At 36.6% G+C, this 16,169-nt stretch overlaps 1 long non-coding RNA gene across 4 annotated transcripts in view; it reads left to right on the top strand.

The window, feature by feature from the left end:
* Window positions 1–16,169, top strand: part of LOC132667410 (uncharacterized) — a 965,632-nt gene that overhangs the window by 829,597 nt on the left and 119,866 nt on the right. For all 4 annotated transcript variants that reach the window (XR_013555696.2, XR_013555695.2, XR_013555697.2 and 1 more), the window contains one exon: window positions 45–71. This is a non-coding gene — a long non-coding RNA (uncharacterized LOC132667410). The remainder of the gene's footprint in view (window positions 1–44; window positions 72–16,169) is intronic.

Genomic DNA, 16,169 nt, shown 5'->3' on the forward strand with positions numbered 1-16,169 from the left:
TAAAACCATCGTCTCTAACTCCTTCTCCATTTCTTTTGTTTTAGGGGTGGACACTTTGATAGCCTGTCAAGGTATGGTAACGAAACATCGGCCTTTAATAATAGCACAACAACTACCCGTAGTACACGTAAACTTATTCATATAAGTTAGTTCTGAGCTCTGAGCACCCCATCCATGGCTCATTCCCTGGCCACACACGTGGACCCTATTTGGATTCGAAAGGAATTTTCTCATCTTTAGCAGCCTTACTTTCAGAGCTTGAGTTTTTCAAAGTGAAATAGGTAATTGTTGTTTATAAAATATTATGATGGTACAGAGTCTGTAGCAACTAAAAACATCCCAGTGTTTGCTGCAAGGCATGAGGAGACAGTGACACAGCTCATTTCCTCAGCCGAGCTCTCTTTGCCGCCTTGTACAACACTTATTTCAAAGCACGCCACAGCTTAGAACTGTCGTGATCCCCATTAATATAAAATCATTGACCCCTGCTCCCGCTGGTGCGACTAAATTACATTCTGCTGCTCAGCGGCAGCCGCGCATGGGGCCAGCGCTTTTAGTCATCACCAGGTGCCTTGATGCAGGCGCAGCCCCTCCTACGCCCAGGGTTTGCCTTTAATGAGGATTAGGCACCTTCAAAGATCTAGGAGGACCCACTCCCAGGATGGAAGCCTTTCTAATGGCATCTGGGCTTATCGTAGGCAGTAATTTAGTATCTCGGAGGAGACTGAAGAGAGATTCATTTCTCGCCTCTAAGAAATTGCAAGAATGTGTGGTTTTGTGATTGGCTTTTCCCCCCCCCCTCCCTCTCCACCAGCACAAATTCAAGAGCATTATGCCTAACAATATCCTGGATTTATAAAGCCTAGAAGGTGGATGTGGTAAAACAGTATCCCAAATTATGATATATCCCAGCTGAGGAAATTCCTCCTTTATACTACATTATATGATGTGCTGCTAATAGGACTAAACCCACTCACAGATGCCCCACGCTCATTTCATTTTTGTATTTCAGTGGTGGAATTTCCTTACTAAAGGATTGATAGCCGGGTCCGGAGTGTGGTCTGTCTTCTCATTGTGTGGTCTCCCTTTGCATCAGCTCCTCACCCTCTCAGGCCTGCCCTTCCACGTGGTTCCCTTGCCCTCTGAAAATGAGGGGATCAGGGGTCTGCACCTTCCTACAGTGGGTGTGGAATTTGCAGGAATGTTCTCTGTGCTGCTACAGCAATCACTCCTGCCTTGACTGTTAAGGGACAAAGATGGAGAGCGCTAGGTATAATGAAATGTAGAAAGTAGTCATCGAACACAGCAAACATACTTAGATAATCAAAGTCCTCCCTTACAAAAATTGCAGAAAAATGAAAAAAAGTATTTAAGGATCAGTCACACATATGGTATTAAAATAAGTGTGATTATGTGAATGTATATACATATATTCACACAATTATTTGCAGTGTGTTTAGATTAGTTCTTTATATAGCAAACTGTTACTCGTAAAAAGCTCAGAAATAGTTTAGCATCAGAGTAAAATCTGGTGTTCAAAGTATTATTTGTGGAAAAATCGGATGTTTTTGTCTGGCGAGGGAAGAAAGCTATGTATTAAAGTAAAGCTGGTGTTTAATCCAGGAGAATCTGAGCTCTGATGAATCAGTTGGTTTTCTCTCTGATTTATTTGTAGTGAGACAAAATCATGAAAGTTTCTCAATCTAGTAAATGTCAACATTTAATTTTTAGTTTTTCAGTATATGCGGTAAGAAATGGTGCCTTAACTGAGTCAAAGTACACAGTGAAGCTAGTCAGCAGTATAAAATGAGACAAAATTTAATCAGTACTGTGGTGGTCACACTGTATATGGAGACTTTGTCTGAATTTTCTACTCTGATTCCTATCAGAAGAAACAAATTAAGTTTTATGGCCATAGGGAGTATCTGCAGAGAGTTCTTACTAACTGCAGAGAGGTTAAATGGTCTACACTATTTAATTACAAAATTTATAAATACTATTTGTTGATAAAAATCCATTTTAAATAAAAATGCACAAAAGCAACAGTAATAAGGAAAAATGTGAAATTTCTGCCGGTTGAGTTTATCTATGGGATCTATAAATACACATAAGTAATATAAAGAAAAATAGGTATATTCACTATACTTTGGAAAAGACATGGTTTTGGTTCCTGAAATTATTATTTTTTTTTCCCTGAGGTTTAATTGTATTTCATGAAATTCAGTATCTGGATTAACAACTTGCTTCTGAAAGCTGAGACCCAAACAGAGGTCTTTCTTTCCAGAAGGGTGTCCTAACCCCAGTCACACGTCTGCTAATTTGGCCTCTCTCTCAATCTCAGAAGAACTTGCTGAACAGAAGTGAAACTATGCACGTGCTAATGGCTCACGCTCTGCAAACTCCCCTCTCTCCCCAAGAGTGTCTGGTGTGCAAAGCTGAGCTGGAACAAAGATACACTAATTATTCCCCATTAATGTGTCTGCTTGAATGGCCCTAAATACCAGAGTGATTAATTAGCGCAAGGCAGCCGGGCCAGGATGTCACACCCTTCCCTGCGTTTAAGTGTCGCCAAGGTTGTGCTCGAGTGTTGACAACAGCATATCTTTAATTTTCTCCAAGAAGAAAAGTTTCGTCAGTACAATTAATTTGAGCTTGGCTGGCGTGCAGGAATAAATGTAACATGTGGAATGATATTACTGCTGTCTAGGCAATTTTTTTTTTTTTTTTTTTTGCCTCCTTAGGGTACAGTAAAACTTTTTTGGCAACTTGGTTATCGAATAGTGTATTTCTATAATTGTCTCAATTTGGCTTAATTACTTTTGTGCACTTTGCAGCAAAAAACATGGATCATAAAATAGTAAGCGGTTATTATTCACAATAGCTGGGATGGATATAGATGAATGCGTAGATAAGAATTAGAAAAAGAATGGCATTAAATTTGGTATCCTTTCAACTATGCAATTTTCTCTCATGGATTGAAATGTACATCAGTGTTATCAAAAATAATTTGAGACCACTTAACCCCTAAAAGATATGAATCTATTCAAAAATATGTAACAGAATAGTGCCTATTTGGCCTGATTTTTTAGGAGGCAGGTTTTGCTGAGATTTTAAGCTTTCCAAACAATATTTTGCCTCAATTAGACTCTCAACTACTAACATATATAAATCAGTTGTAAAGAATAATAGCATAATAAGTGATTTTTAACACTTTCATTATATTCCTTTCTTTTTTGTAATTTTGTCAAAGTGATTTCTTAAGGAAAAAAATTAACTCTATTTTAAAATAATTATATACTGTTTAGAGAAATAGAATGAATCAAATAAAGTAGCTGCGACTCATACTATTTTCCCTCTGTTTTTAAGATTGAGCTACAAACATAATTCTGGAACAGAAACAAAATACTGTATAATTGGGAAGTAGTGTGTTTCATTTGCTGCCTTATATTTCTTTGCTGTTGCTGAAATTTTAAATTAATTCATTTTGCTATGGGCATGCTGTCTCGTTTTGTTTTGTTTTCAAACAGTGGAAAGAGAAAAAAATCAGAGTGGCATGCAACCGGCAGCATGGATGTTCTTCTCTTTTCTTTCACAGTCTTCCTCAAGCTCTATACAGGCCCAAAAGGCTATTCAGCAGCAGGGGTGAGAGCACTGAGGGAGAGAAGGGGTCACCTCTCCCATCTCTCCATGTATCTCATTGTTCTTCCCTTGTCAGTGTATTTCCCACACACCATCTCCAGCCACTCTGCGCCTCATCCCGGCTGCTGCTTCCATGACCCCCACAGCATTATTCTCTCCCCCTCCGCTCTCCACATCTAAGCCTTTGTTTTCTTTTTTAATTTTTCCCAGACTGTTATTGCTATAAGACCATCACTGCGGTATAGGGTTGTAGAAAATATTTGTTGGAACAACTAAGCAGAAAACAAAAGTTTCTCAGTGCGGTGATCCCCAGCTCCTACTGCATCTAATTCTTGCCTTCCTTCCATTCTTTTACCTCCAGTTCTTCCACAGGTTTACACAGTGTTTATTCACTTCTCGTGGAAGCAGCATGTATAGTGAAAAAAGCGCAGTCTCTAGGCTGGAATCTCAGTTTTACTACTCATTAATTGTGCAATTTAAAGCAAAAAAAAAAATCACTTAACCTTTTGAGCCTCATTTGCAAACTAGGATTATTAATATTTGCTCCATGGAGATGTAAATGAAATAAGAAATCTGATTCCTCATCCACTTTGTTCAGCAGTCTGTTACTCTGGGTAAAGCAAAGGTAACTATTTTTCTTGGTGTTTCAGAGTTTATTAAATATTTGCCATACTTGCCACCTCGATGGCAGGGCATAAAATTATTGGCAATACTTACATTCAGTTGAAATGATAGAAGTTCCATTCGTGAGTTTTGTTACTATTCCTCTGCCTCAAGTGCAGATAAACCCAGAGACAGTGAAATGGTTTTGGGCCTCTTTATATCAAAAGGCAGAAGTGCTTTCACTGAAATTTTTCACTTTAACTTTGAGACATGTGTGCATCTTTGAAGAGAGTAGAACCCCTAAAAAGCTGTGATAGTTCAAGCTAAATACCATCAATTTCTTCCCTCTCTGTATGTGTACACTTCTTCTCACAACAAAAGATGGAATTTAGTTCCCCTCTTCTTGCCTGGGCTTAGCGACTTGTCTTTTTCTATAGAATGGTACAAAGAGAGATCCTGGGATTTTCAAAGTAGGTCATAAGAAGCTTTGCAGTTTCCCCTGCATTGCTTGGTATACTGCACTTATGATGCTTCTTCTCAGAACCTGTAAGAGGCTACATGAGAGAGCTACATGGAAAAGCCACATGTGGATGCCCTGGTCAACAGCTCTAGCTGAGCTTGCAAGTGACATCCAGCATGAACTGACCACCATCTTGGATGTTTAGCCCAATCAGACCTTCATATAACACCAGCGCCAGCCACCATTTGTTTACAAACCCATGAGAAAGCCCAGTTGAAGAGTTACCCAGATTTTTCTGTGTTCAATTCATTTACAAAAATATGAGAAATGAAACTAAAGTGTTGCTTTAAGGCACTAAGACCGGGAATGATTTGCCATATAGACAGACTAACTACAACAGGAAAACTACATCCGAGCATAATTTAAACATAATTTAAACATTTAAGCATAAACATGTACATCATAGTGGCAAATCAAGATCATATTCATAGCTAGAACTTGAATAATTGAAGGAGAAATTGTATTTATGTGTATCACTTGGCTTTGTTCATTCATCCATCCATCACAGGGCTACCGTGAGCCAGAATTTTTGTTTCCTATATACACTGTAGAATGTTTAAAAACAAAAGGTTCAGTCCCCTGATGCATATTGATTTAGAAATGTGCATCACAAAAATAATTTTTATAAATAAAGGAGCAGGTTAAAAATGTGCGTCTTTAAAAAGCCATTATAAATCATTTTAAGATGTTGTATGGAAACCAATTTGACAATAAATTTCATGTTAAAAAAAATATAAATAAATAAATAAATAAAATACATCATTTTAAGAAATGAGGTGAGATACCAGATTTTGTGCTGTAACTGATTTATCCTTAACTCTAAATTACGTTGATTCCTAAGGACAAAAATTACCTGAACAGAGGTTATAATTTTATCAGTGTTTGTAAATATAGAATGTGAGAAGAAGAATGGAAGACTCTAACTGTTAAGACAATTACACTTCTTTCCCCCACAATTCTTTGATAGGATCGTCCTAATGGTAGTGGCGTTAACGCTCGCTCTTTTAGAAAGATCAGTGCCAGTACCATCTTACATGCTGTGGACAATGTTGGTCACAAAAATCACATCTTTTGGGAGAGCAGTAGATAAAAACAATTTAATTTATGGACTTGACTTTTCCAGAAAATACACATTTTTTCTTTTGCTTCTTGCCTTTGGCCTTCTTTGACAGTTCCATCTGCTTTTCTTTATCACCTTTGTGGGCTTGCTCCCTGATGGACCTTAAGTTGCAAGGCTCAAAGAGCAGAAACAGTTTATCAAAACAGCTTGTGTATCTTATAAAGTAGAAGTGACGCAGGGTGGCATGGTTAATATTTGGACATCAAGCACCTTGTAATATCTAAGGCAATGATATACCTCCCTTCCTCTTGCTTCACTTTAATGAGCACTTGGCTACTTACAGCCCAGGAAAAGAAGAGAGATAGAAGGTGATTTTGCTTTGTAAAAATAAATGAATGGATTTTAAAAGCCTATGCTGCAAGCAACAATGAGCAGGGGAGATGATAATTGTGCTAAACATAACCAGCCGGATCTCTTGAACACTAGGTTACATTCAGGAATTCCTTCCTTATTCTCTCACAAGTGTCAACACTGTTACGATGCAAAGGAGAGCAGAACTCAAGTAATGGAAAATTTTTCCTCTTTCAACAGAAGACAGTTTCTGGAAGCATTTCTTTTCTTCTGCCCATCGAGAAGCTTTCTGAAACAGTGTTTTAACATCCACCATCATACTGAAACTAGTATTTGTGAACCTTACTTCACTTGTAATACCTAAATGCGAAGCTTTAGAGGCACCTGGGTGGCTCAGTCATTTAACCGTCAGACTCTTGATTTCGGCTCAGGTCATAATCTCACAGTTCATGGGATCAAGCCATGCATCAGGCTCATGCTGTCAGTGCGGAGCCTGCTTGAGGTTCTCTCCATCCCTCTCTCTCTGCCCCTCCCCTGCTCATGTTCTCACTCTCTCAAAGAATAAATAAATAAACATTTAAAAAGTAAATAAATACAAAGTTTTAGCTTTAGCATCATAAACTCTCAAATATCAGTCCAAGGTATGATGCCAGGAAGTTACCCTGAAATCACCTGGAGAGTGTGTTAAAAATCCAGACCTGTAGACCCCACGTTGCAGGAATGGGGCCTGCGAGTTTGCTCTTGTTGTCATCTACAGCATGCCCAAGATTTGTTCTACTGAATTATAGTCCCTAAGATGTTCTATGAAAGGAACATTCTGTCTTAGAGATTCACGATCCATGCAATCACATCAAAGTCCTTAAAGATATTTAACCTGGCATAACCAAGTATTTCCAAACTTACTGGACCTTCAGAACATTTTTTAACAGAGTATTCCATGGAGCACACTTTGAGAAAAGGGAGTTTAGAGGAGTGCTGAGATGCCCCTTCCATAATAGAAATTAAGCAAAACAAAACTTCCTTTGCTTTTGCAACTTTTTTTCTCATATACTCTTGTAATATTTCCTGTAAGCTCAATATTTGTTCTCTCTTTCTAATTGCTCAGTATCTGTTGTCAACTTATATGTGTGTTCTAATAGTATTTAAAAATTAGAAATTACCTTAAAATTATGTGTGCCTGAGATGCCCAGCTTTTTCCATGGAACATATGTATTATTCATTACTTCAAAGGTATAGTTCTAAGAATTTATAAAAGTCTAATAAAAACATTCTGCTATAGAGTAAATGGTCACCTGAACACCTTTCCATATCCTGGTTTGTATTATAACTAGTTATGGTCATGAATTTTCTTTCACCGGACTCCAAACTACTCGAGGGAAATGACGATATCATGCTCTCGTTGCCATGTTCAAAAACCTTTGTTGAATTGTGTTGATTTCTGAAACCAGGTTTCTCCTGATTTGTGATAGCAACATACAGGTGCTGTCCAACGTTCTGATTCACTAATTCACTGACTTTGTCAGGTTTCTCTATCTTGTTTTGTTTTTTAAAGATAATTGACATTTCATCCTCAGTTTGTATTTTGGAAGCATCAATAACCAACATTAGCTCATCATCCAGTTCTGCACCAAAATCCAATTTGTCATATTTTTATAAGCTCCTTGAGGACAGGACTTATATATCTTTTTCGTAACCCTGCAGTGCTCTTTTGTACGGAAGCATTCAAGAAGTAGTTGTGGAGTGGATATAAATAACCAAAAGGAAAATATGCTGAGCAACCTGTGACCATTATGACTTTCTCAATACAATGTTTTTCTAAAAATCAAAATCCCAGACTTGATGTTTATGGCAATGTATGTGCCAACCTGGGGCTGCTTTATGCACTAAATGGATTTCCCCTGTTTGTTTTTTCTGTCCCCTTGCTCTTATTCCTGCTCATACCCAAAACTCTGAATATTCAGTTTATGCAGTTAAAAGTTAAATTTCAAAGGTAATGAATTTCAAAGTGGGTGTTTTATTAAGTGCAGCAATAAACAAGTGAGAGTCACATTACACTGTGACAAAAGTTCTTCAGCTTCTATGGGCCCTTGTGTTCCCAGATGAAGAGCCAAATGGAAATGTTTAATAAAACATGTGTGAGACTGCACAATAGAACAGTCCTTACATTTTACATCAAGCTGCATCAGGGTCACGGGAGGTGTTTTATTAGCACAGTCAACAATAATATCGTGATTTTTATTAGGAGGAAAAGATAGTGAGAGACTACTAATTATTTTTCAGCCTGAGGGGCATTTTTTCTTGAAATGACTGTTAATTTGATCATTGTCGTGCAGTTCACAGATTTACATGAACTTATTTCACTGTGACACATGGTTAAGAACCAGACTAAGATTGTTGCTTTATTAATGGTTTTCAGTAAATGTATTCAAAAGTGCTAACTGTGTGGGTGTATGGATGATATTGATAGCACTTGGAAGGTTGAATCCTTTTGGAAGTAGCTAGCCTGAAGCCCTTTTCACATGATATTTTCTTTGTTCATGCAGTGAGATGTTAAGCCTACAAGAATGAAATAAAATCCCAGGGAAATAAGAATGGTGTTGTCTCAGATATTACCAAAGTGGCTTTTTTTGCAAATGTTTCCTTTCTTGTTTTCCCCTTCCCACGAATAGGGCAAGCTTTAAAGATATGAAAAAGCCAGTGATTTCTCAAAACCCTTGCTTTGGCATAATCAACAAAACACTGCACCATGTTTTTGTTGTTAAATGTTACAGAATAGACATAATCCACTAACACTTGAACTAAGAATTCTTGCAGAGTATACTTCTAAAGCTAATTTATTATGATTTTCTTTTTGATCTGTATGCATTATGCTAAACTGAAAACAAGAATCTTAAGCTAGTAGTGACCAGGTTCATTTTTCTTTTCTCTTTCTTTTTACAAACATCATTAATGTGGTAAAAAGTTTTATAAAAATCTTCTCCTGCCCTGATACCGAAAGAGATTCCACATAAGACATATTTTTAATGATGGAAGTAGTCTTCAAAAAGGGCAAAAGTTTAATATGTATAGAAGGAGAGAACCTGTGATTCATTCTGCAGAGTTTTCTATTTAATTTAAAATTGACTTGTTCTAAATAATTTAATGCATTTGGAAAAAAATCCTGAATTGGACTCAGAAAATTGGCAGTTTTCTTGACATAAGAATCTTATTAATTTGAGAAAAAAATCCATTCCTTAAGGTAACAAATTTTTAAAGTGATATTACAAATATAAAACTGACTCGTAAATTATAAAGCAAATCAAGATTTTAAGTTATTGTCGTTATTAAATGAACAGTTAATATGTTGGCCACAAAAACCACTCTCACTGTCTTTACACTATGTATTGTTAAATAATCAAAAATTATAGAAAATTTGGCAGATATAATCCACACAACAGAGTGATCTTATAAGAGATATAATGAGTAGATACCAATTAAAAAATGTTTATTCCATGACAGATGAATATAATTCATATTTTAAGGACATCCTCATTATGAAAACTGCTTGATATAGCAGCTCTTAACTCTTACAAATGGGAAATGAATATGATAAAAAGTGGACTGAAACTTGAATTTAATTTTGCGACAAGTGAAGGAAAAATATAGCATACTATTCAAATACCGCCATTGGTCAAAAATAGTTAAAAAGTATTATGAGGAAATAATCTCAATTATATTTTCATCTTTGTTTAAAGGGGAATTTTTTTGCCCCAAATGCAGTGTATATGTTTGAATTGATGAGCAAATTTTCCTTTGAATTTTTTTTACCCTTTGGGGAAGTTACCTATACGAAAGACAATTTTTCCATGTTTTTATCACCGATCATTAACGAGTCCTCTTTTAAAAGCATATTAAAACGCCATTTTGTGACATGGAAAACTTCCAAGAATTCCAAAATTCCAGGAATTCAGAAGCACAATTACAGACTTTCAGGCCCTGCAGAGACCTTGAAAATCATTGATTCCATTTGTCAGATTCTCAGCAGGATGTGGGAAATTTTGCTTATTTATTTATTGTACTTTCCCACAACTCCCTTTCAAAACTCTCATAGCATCATATTGTAGCAATAGCCTGTGGTCAAGGAGGCAATGATCTGTTTATACTTAAGTGATGTCAGTCTCCTGGAAAAGGGTGACTCCAAAATTCTGAGTCTTTCTGAGCCCCTATGTACAATAGTGGGCCACATCTGGCCATGGATAATTCCAGATATAATTGATACTCTTATCCAGAAAGAATTTTGATTGGGAATATCTTGAAATCACTTCAGTTATTTTTGAGAAATCTCACAATAAATTAGATGTGTATTAACTTTAAGGGTCATTTAAAGGTCTCACCAAAGATGTTTCAATAAAGAAAAGTCTATTTGTGCACACCGATTAGGCTAACAAGCAGTCCTAATTATATGGTGTCTCTTGCGCTACATTAGTGTAAAAGAGAACTTTAACTTACCCATTGCCGATGCTGACAAATGCTTTGTTAGTCAGGGCCATTTGTCACCAAGAAGGCTGACTATTACAAAAAGAAAAAAAAAATATTGGCAAGTCTCTGAATCACACTATAAATTAAGAAAAAAATCAAAACCAGAACCAAACCCTTACTCTAAGATAAAAAACCCATCACATTATAGTTTGCATTTCTTCTACAGTGTTTTGTAAATCTTTATCATGTAGTCCATATATACAATTTAGAAACAAGTTTGGGTGCTTTGAAAACTTACTTTGTCTTTTTATATACAGAGGAAAGAATTTAAAAGTTTATCTTAAGAATTAAAGAAGCTAATACTACCTAAAACATATATGTAGTTTTGATCCCCACTTTATTATAACAACCATTCATGACTAAAACCTACAAATATTATCGTTCTTCTTCTAAAACAACTTTCATTTCCTTATGACACTTGCCAGAACTAAGAGATGATACGCATCAAGTTGCAGGGTGATTTTATCTTAAATATGTAGTCGAACAACAAGAGATGGTTGATACTAATAAGAATAATAACAATAATTGACAAAGCTTTTGCTTTATACTAGGTCCGGTGCTCAGTAATTTACATGCATTGTTATATTGCGTTATACATACAATATAATGAAGACTAGGAAGATGTTTCTTAAAATATGAAAACTTAATTGCATTCAATGTGATGGTGGTTAATATTTTGACTGGCACATTTTTTCTTAGGAACACATGCAAACTTAGGCAACATATATTCAGGAAGGTTCTGCTGAAGATTCAGTTGGCCATTAATGCTGTCTTCCTCTTCAAGTATTTCCTGCACTTGGATAAGAAGCAGTGAGACAGCTTATATAAATTGCTAGAGGAGGAAAGCTGACAGGCAATGAAGACAGGAACATGAGTCTCAACTCTGCTCCAGAATAGTAGATAGAAAAGAGAAATGCTGGAGGGGATACAATAGCAAAAAGCCAGAAAAGAGCCAGAGTCTTTTTGGTGAAACCATCAGAGCACCAGGCACTACAATAAACTGTATTCTGGGAGCATGTTCTTCTATTGCTATACCTATATTGGAATGTAGATTAAGAAGTACATGATAGCACATTATTTCAGCTATGCTGAGAGTCAGTCTCTCCGCATTTCTTTAAGTTACATCTCTGTAAGGCTCTATCAGTGGTTGGTGGCCATATGCCTGCTCCTATGTATGGAAAGCAACAACTACGAAAGGTAGACTCATTCAAATGTGTTATAGCAGCAATGCAATATGAGCAGCATTGCCCTAGGTATGAAATATGTTGTGAAATGGTAAATGACTTTTATCAGTCTGGAATAAATGAAGGGCATACTTCCATCATTTTATATAATGGCCCAATATCTGGCAAGTTCCTATTATGTTAAAACTATACAAATAACAGCTTGAGTTTCTTTTAAAAACTGATGTAGAGGGGCGGCTTAGTCGGTTAAGTGTGTCTGACTTCGGCTCAGGTCACGATCTCACTGCTTGTGAGTTCGAGCCCTGTCTTCGGGCTCAGTGCTAACAGCTCACAGCTGGGAGCCTGGAGCCTGCTTCAGGTTCTGTCTTCATCTCTCTGCTCGTCTGCAACTCAAGCTGTGTCTCTCTCTCAAAGATAAAATAAATATAAAAAAAATAAAATAAAATAAGGAGGGGTGCCTGGCTGGCTCAGTTGGTTAAGCATTCAACTTCATTTCAGGTCATGATCTCATGGTTTGTGAGTTAGAGCCCTGCGTCAGGCTGTATGCTGACAGCTCAGAGCCTGGAGCCTGCTTCGGGATTCTATGTCTCCCTCTGTCTCTCTCTGCCACTCCCCTGCTTGTACTCTGTCCCTCTCAACAATAAACATTAAAAACACTTTTTTAGGGGCGCCTGGGTGGCTCAGTTGGTTAAGCATCCGACTTCGGCTCAGGTCATGATATCGCAGTCTGAGTTCGAGCCCCGCATCGGGCTCTGTGCTGACAGCTCAGAGCCTGGAGCCTGTTTCGGATTCTGTGTCTCCCTCTCTCTGACCCTCCCCCATTCATACTCTGTCTCTCTCTGTCTCAAAAATAAATAAAGGTTAAAAATTAAAAAAAAAAAACCCACTTTTTTAAATAAAATAAGGTGCGCATGGGTGGCTCAGTCGGTTAAGCTTTCAACTTCCATTCAGGTAATGAACTTGCAGGTCATGAGTTTGAGCTACATGTTGGGCTGTGTGCTGACAGCTCAGAGCCTGGAACCTGCTTTGGATTCTGTGTCTCCCTCTCCCTCTGTTCCTCCCCTGCGCTCTCTCTCTCTCACTCTCTCTCAAAAATAAATAGATTTAAAAAATTAAAAATAAATAAAAACTGATGTAGGTTCTAGGTACCATTCACATCTTTATAAATATCTTGGCAAAACATTAAAAACTTGTGTGGGACTCAGGGCTATTTTTCGCAGGTTTTCTAGCATTCATAGCTTCTATTCAATAAAATGCCAAATGTGCCTCAATTAGCGTGACAACCAAAAATTGCCTCTATAACTTTCCATTATCAGTCTTGGTATGACAATGAGACTTCTGACCTTTACAACCTAAGTACTCTGGTCTGTTTGAAAGGATGACCACTGGTTCTCTTCACAAAAACAGGAATTTTCTCTTCCATATGCATTAAGATAGTTTCCTTTAGTGGTCTTATTTGCCTTTCATCCAACTTTGCCCAAAAAGTTGATAGCTTTTTAATGTAAAAGCTCAGAAACAGAGTTTATGATAAATTCACTGGCTGATACGGTATTTGGTCTTAAACAAATATAATCATCGCAAGGCTCTCTTCCTACACACATCCACTTACCACTTACTTTCTGCTGCATAAAGAATTATTTTTTACAAATAAATTGATGACAAAACAAAGAAGGCAACTTTAGTTGAAACACTCCATGAAAAGTCTATTTTCAAATGTCTCTAGGAAGGCTAAATCCAAGACTGTCACACAATTTCCTCTGAGCATTAAGATGCTCTGTGATACACATTTCTTCCTCTGTTTGGTTTGCTAGTTTTTTCTGAGGACTTGTCATTACAACCTCAGTGGAAACTTCTAGTATCAGCTTAGTAGGGCTTCCTTATTCCTGGATATCTCATCAGTCAATATCTTGAATGGTGAAAACTCTATGTGGAAGAATGTCCTTGAGTAAGTATTCCTATTAAATTCCTTGAAATAATCCTATCTTCTGGAAGTTTCTACTCTAATACGTTTCTATTAGAAGCATTCTATGAAATTTTGTTCATTTAACAAACACTTATTAAATGGGCTAGATGAGCCTTGAACTCAGGTAGGCACTTCTTAAATCCTTTTCTTGATGGACCAAATAATAAAATATAATTTCAAGTTGATTATTACAATAGCATTACTAAAAAATGATACTTTAATTCATAGCTATTATAATATTTATTTCTGTTAATCTTATAATAGGAATGATAAAATACTATATGATAATATAATAGAGAGGGCAGGCAGGGTGGATTCAAAATTTCCAGGATACTGAGAACAGATAGTCTAAATACACTTATGTGAGGCCTACAATAAATATATTTTAAATAATTTATTTCCTGGTCACAAAAAAACTCGAGTGAAAAAGCAAAATTGACATCTTGCCCTGCCTGCATTATGACTCAGCATATCATAGCTCAGTCAGAATGAAAACGAAGTACATAGACAATCAAAAACAAACACCTTTGCATTATGGGATAAAGTAAAACAAACAAAACAAGAACCTCTGTCTAGTACCATTCCTCCAAATCGATAGACTTTAGTCCTCTCCCCAAAGTGGCCAACTTGCCAGCAAACAAAATTAATCCTGACTCTGCAGCACCTGACACCTACAGATAGGTGAAGACCCTTGAAAATAAGATAATAATTTGAGAAACCAACTGTTTTTCTTCCACCTTAGTAACCTTCTGTTTGGGTGTTTGTTTCCCTTTACACAGCTGCTTCCAACTGTGCTCAAGAAGCCAGTTTTTCAGAAGACTTCCCTATACACATATTACTTTTGCAAGTAAATGTACTTTTTTAAAGTGGTTTTTCTCTGGATTTTCCTTTGACACTCACCTTGTGACACATATTCAAAGAAAGCATTAACTTATAAATAATGATTACAAATTTTGTGTACCCTTACTACGAATTCTACACTCCTTAAGGAGAACCAAGCACTTAAACCTATTTTCTAAAGTGGATTTCAGTTTAACTCTATTGAAATGTGTAATAAATGGTTCTTTTTCATATATTTAGGCGGCTTCAGAAAATTATGTTAAATTCAGTAATTTCATCATTTGCTTATTTATTCAATAAATGCCAAATATCTACTATGTGCCAGCCCCTATTTAAATCTCTGAAGATGAAGGAATGAACAAAACAGACACAGTCCCTGTCCCCATGGGGTTCACATTCTAACAAGCTATTAATATATTATAAATTACATGTAATATTTGGGATAATTGATTGTATATAGTGAAAACATGGCTAAGCAATCGGGGCTTCAGATTTCATTCAGAAATTATTATCCTACTATTTTTATGTATTTTTGGAGAAGTTTTATATCATTAATATTTACTGACTGTTAAAGGCAAACTGCAGTAGAGGTTCTATGACTCATAGAGAGAAAACACTTAGTGTATCTTTTTGAATGTGATGGCTGTTAAGATGGCTGATACTTATTTTTAAATCTTCACATTTTGAGAGATTAAAAAATAGAATAGTCTAGTGCTAAAAGTCATTAGCAAATTAACAAAATTTCTTAAAAAACTTTAGAGTATCTCCATTCATGCCACTAAAACAAATGTTAATGTAGCTGTTGTAAGTATCTAGGACACAACTTCCTCACTGAATGATTTTGGCTCAATATTTATACAAAAATCATTGCAAACCTCATTTCTGTTTTGGGGGATAAGAAAGAAAATTAATACAATGAGAGTTACAATTTCCATCATGAGCCTTGTGAACGTTGTGAGGTGGACAAACTTAAAGAATAGCAGCAGCCTTCAGAGAGACATGTTTCTTGAAAAACTATGGGATGCGTGGGTGGCTCAGTGGGTTTAGCTCAGATCATGATCCCAGGGTTCGTGGGTTCAAGCCTCGCGTAGGGCTCTGTGCTGACAGCTCGGAGCCTGAAGCCTGCTTTGGATTCTGTGTCTCCCTCTCTCTCTACCCCTACCCTGTTTTCTCTCTCTCTCTCTTTCTCTCTCTCTCTCTCTTTCTCTCTCTCTCTCAAAAATAAATACACATTAAAAAAAAACTTAAAAGAAAAACTCTGTGATTATTACTGGCCTTCCTAAATGTTATTAACACAGTAACAAAGCTTATTTAACCATTCCCTGCTGCACGTTCGCAAGATTATCTATCACACAGAGCATACATGTGACCATTTAAGGATTCTCTTTGCTCTTCAGCTGACTAGAACCTCCAGTTCACATCATTTCTTTTGCAGTTAGGGAACTTGGGGTGCCATCTACAGGGTCATTAAAACACTGTTCTGTACGTAAA

The sequence above is a fragment of the Panthera onca genome, chromosome B2 (genome assembly GCF_046562875.1).
Source record: "Panthera onca isolate mPanOnc1 chromosome B2, mPanOnc1 haplotype 2, whole genome shotgun sequence".
Taxonomy (NCBI): Eukaryota; Metazoa; Chordata; class Mammalia; order Carnivora; family Felidae; genus Panthera; species Panthera onca.